We start from the raw sequence: 4,714 nt of genomic DNA, 5'->3' as shown, positions 1-4,714 counted from the left end.
GGGGGGGAGGGCAGGGGGCAGTGTGGGAGGGTGTATAATTCAATCTATGACAACCACTTTGTTCAGCTTCTTCCCCTAGTTGGTATTCAATCCACTCTCTAGCCTTTTTTCTGAAGCTCGGGATTCCATCTGTATCTGTTTCATCTCGTCTGTGGTGTAGTAGGTCTGGGTAGCTTGTCAGTTTAGTCCACATACCGTGGCGGAAGTCCTCAGCCAGTTGGTAACTTACATATAGTTATGCAAGTTAATAGCAGCCTATAGACAGTGGGTGGTCTAGAGTGAACAGCTCATTCCACTTGGCTCAGACTTTCTTCAATAACACTGAAAGTCCTGCATCCCTAGAGACCTCCTTGGAGGCTATGTCATAAGTGTCATTGTGCTAATTATGACATAGTGACTCTATAGGACAAGGGTACAACTATCTCATAAAGGTCCCAAGGCTATAAACTTTATGGAAATACACTGTCATATCTTTCACTCCTGAAGTAGTTGGTGGATTTGAACTATCAACTAATTGGTTAGCAGCGGAACCACTGTGCCACCAGGGCTCCTTTCCCTGAAATCCCATGCAATCCAGCACAACCATGACACATTTCTCCAAAATAACCTGGAAGACCAGGCTTGAACTTCAGGGTCTTGGGCTCTTAGGATTAATCTCTGGCTCCTTATTGTCTCCATTTCCTTCTTTGTGTATCTCACACCTCAGGATATCTTGCTAAAACTCTGCCCATGGACCCCATGAACAGCAACCTCTGGGTTACTCCTTGGTACTCAAGGCACATGATCAATGTGAGATGTCGTTGGAGGAGAAGGGACCCCAGAGAGAAATTCTATCTGTTCTTCAAGTGGGAGCAGGTCCTTCAGGCTGGGAATTCTGGGGTCCCAGGTACTTAACAGCGGGACTGAAAAGAGGTGGTTTCCATAGGGAGGAAGAGTGGGGTCTTCAGGACACTGGCAACTATCCTTCATGGGTTGTCACTTGCAATTAGAAGCCATGGGATCATTTTTGTTTTTAAAGACATCGCCAGTTCCTCCTAGGCAGAGGGGTCAATCTAGAGAAGTAACATTTGCACAGAACCTCACAGATGTCCTCTGACTATTCCTAGAAAGAATGGAGGTCAACACAGAGGAAACAAAATTAAAGTACTCTAGGGAAAAGAAGTCATTTAGCCAAGAAGAACTACTTAGAGAATGGCTGTTATGCCTGGAGATTCTCAAGGCAAGTGGCTGCCCCAGAGAGGAGACTGGGAGGCTGACAAATGCATCCTCAAAAGTCCATGCTAATGTGATGTGATGGTTTCTGGTTTTCTTCGTGGAATTTACTTTGATGAATGATGCAGACAGTGAGGGAGCATCCCTAGGTTAAATTCACTGCATGCTTAAAATGGTCTGTCTGCTCTCACAGCCTTGTTTACATGAATGGGATGAATGCTGGCCAGGAGACAGGCAGCAAAGTCCAGCTCAGCCAGGCCTCTCCAGCCTTCAAGCTTCAGGGGTTCCTCCAGAGCCCCTGGACTCCTAGGCAAAAGGCTGGAGGTTCAAACCCATCCACAGACACTTCCAAAGAGAGACTTAGTGATCTGCTTCTGAATTATCAGTCAATAAAAACACTGTTGAGTACATTTCTACTCTGACACATATGGGGCCATCGTGAGTCTGAGTCCACTCAATAGCAACTGCTTTGGTTTTTTGTTTTTGGTGTTTTGGTTTGTGTTTTTGTTTGAGGGTTGTTTGTTTGTTTGTTTTGACCACCTGCTTGAACACTGAAGCAGTCAGAGCAACACTCTCTGCCTGGAAAGAAATGGATAGTGTGTTCCCAAGTTAAACGGCAAGTGCGGCTCACAATCTGGGACACTGGAAAGGAGTGTTGGTACACAAGATGGCCTTGTCATTGTTGCTGTTAAGTGCTGTTGAGTTGGTTCCAACCCATAGTGACCCTGTATAGGGTTTCCAAGGAGCAGCTGGTGAGCTTGAACTGCCGACCTTGCAATTCAGTGCATTAACCCATATTGCCACACCAAAACTATTGGCCCATAAACAAATTGATTGTTGTTTTTGTTTTATAATTCATTGTAACGCATACATTTGTAAAGTCACTTTTCATTTACTGTAAGTAACACTGATTTTTGATGTATGACCAGGATTAAAAACCAACAAAATCATTTCAAGATAATCTTAAATAAAAGAAGCAAGATGATTTAAAGAAAAATATCAAGTTAAAAAACAAAACAAAACAAAAACATCATAAATGATAAGAGATAGTGAAAAGATCACAAAGGTAGAAAATATTCACGTGATGATTAAACATATACTGTCAGACAACCTGAAATTACATGATGCCTCTGCCTACTATTAGACCTTTACTATTTGAATCTGGGTTTTTTTCTGTGCAAAGTAGAGCTCCAAACAGCAATTACACTCAAGAACACCCAAATTTGCAGATAGTACCCATTTGACCTAGCCTCAGTGGCTTGATAATCAGAACTCAACTAGAGGAAGATTAAAAAAAAACAAAAAACAATAATATTTGATCAATGAAACAAAGGTAAATTGCTACAAGTTGATGAAATTGACCTATACTCATAGAGGTAGTAACTCTAAATACCAACAGAGAGGGAAGGAGCCTTCACATCAAGTATCAACGCTATCCCCTCTGCACACAGGGTATAGAGGGATGAGCAACTTAGACATTGGTTACCTAAAATAAGGGGCAATAAAGGCATGAAGTGACTGGCTTACAAGCTTTCAAGGGGGAGTTTAATTTAAGAGTGTGTGGGGGAAGAAAGAGTACCCACAAAATAGTTGTCATCTTGTCTATATAGGTCTGGTTAAAAGAGATGGGGATAAGCTTCTTATGATTCAACAGTGAGTAATTGCTATCATGACTAATTGCGACTGTCATAATTGTAAAGGTAGAAGCTTTGTAACAAAAATGGGGGAGCAGTTAATCTTACAGTCCAGAAACAAAGTATCCTAGGACCATCAAGGGAGAAGAGCACAAGCAGAATGTGGGACCTTATCCAGAGAAGCAGTGATACCAGAGATGGAGGCAGAGATGGGGACATGGAGAGGCGATGCAGCTGAGGACTCTAGATTCATGGGAAGAAAGGGACTACGAGCTGGCGGCCAGGAGGCATACTTGCAGAATGTGCCCTTTGGTGGTATAAATTATTATATATGCCTGAGTGTGTTTGTTTTAAAGAGCTCAAGTAAATAGAGAGAAATACTGTTAACTGATGGTACATGGAGGGGAATGTAATCATTGTGATGAAACAAATGGTATGATTTGTTGAATGTAAAACTGATGATCTGCCCTGTAAGCTTTCAGTCAATACACAATAAAAACTTAAAGAAAAAAAAAAAAATCAGGAAATGTTTTTACATTATTCTGAAATATGCTACCTTGATGTTCTCCAAGGAGCCCTGGTGGTGTAGTGGTTAAGTACTTGGTTACTGACCAAAAGATCTGTGGTTTAAACCCAGAAGTTCTCTGGTGGGCCATGATGTGCCAATCTGCTTCTGTAAAGATTTGCAGCCTTGGACATCCTATAGAGCAGTTCTATGAATTGGAATAGTTTGCCGTGAGTTGGAATTGGTTGAACAGCAATGGGATTTTAAAAATGGTATTCTCCTAATCTGTTCATCTAGTAATACTGGCAAGAAAGGAATTCCATTCAGTCACTAATATTTAATAAATCTATTCTAAGCATTTGAGGACTAAGGTGTGTGTGACTCAAGCCATGAGATTTTCAATTGCCTTGTATGCTTCTTAAAGATCAACAAAGAACAAGGAATACCAGAGAAGAAGGAATGCATATGAATAATGGTGTTGGGGAAGAATATTGAAACTGTCAGAAGAACAAACAGATCTATCATGAATGTTCCGTATGAGCGTGGATGGCAAGACTTTACCACACATACTTTGCACATGTCACAAATAGAAACCAGTCCCTAGAGAAGGACATCATGCTTGGTAAAGTGGAGGGTTTTTGAAAAAAAGGAAGTGCCCCAGTGAGATGGATTGGCGCAGTGACTGGCAACAGTGGGCTCAAACATAAAAATTGTGAGGATGGCACAGGACCAGGCAGTGTTTCCTTTTGTTGTGCATATGATTGCTGTGAGTTAGAACCTACTCAATATCACCTAATCAATGTCCCTGGGAAGTGCAAACAGTTAATGCAATCAGCTGCTTACCAGAGACTTGGAGGTTCAAGTTCACTTGGAGGAGGCTCAGTAGAATGACTTGGTGATATTCCTCTGAAAAATCAGCTATTAAAAACATATGGAGGCTTCCGGCGGTGGTACTTCCCTGACCAGTGGGACAGGTACGTGAGCTCGGGAGAAATACGGGACAGGGTCACAATAGGGGCCCCAGCCTGGTAGACAGAAAGCTTTTGGGCAAATATAAAACATTAGGCGGCAACTCTATGAACTTGGTTTTTTAAAAGAACTAACAACTGAGAAGTTACGAGCATTTTTAACCCCCACCCGCCTGCTCCTGGCTCTTACCGGGTGGAGGGTGCCGCCCACTGCGGAACCTAACAGGCCCTGAGCAGATGCTCTCAGAAGAAGCACGCTCGCAGAGAACCAGGGAGCCCTCAGGAACCAACATAGTCCATCCCAGGGGGGTCCTCATAGCCATACTAGGCATTACCAGTGAATATATAGGGAAAATTGGGGGGCCCAAGGCACAGGGGGACAAAGAGGCATTTGG

Source organism: Chrysochloris asiatica, unplaced genomic scaffold, assembly GCF_000296735.1.
Source record: "Chrysochloris asiatica unplaced genomic scaffold, ChrAsi1.0 scaffold00393, whole genome shotgun sequence".
In the NCBI taxonomy this organism is placed as follows: Eukaryota; Metazoa; Chordata; class Mammalia; order Afrosoricida; family Chrysochloridae; genus Chrysochloris; species Chrysochloris asiatica.
Note: the sequence above shows the minus strand (reverse complement) of the source record.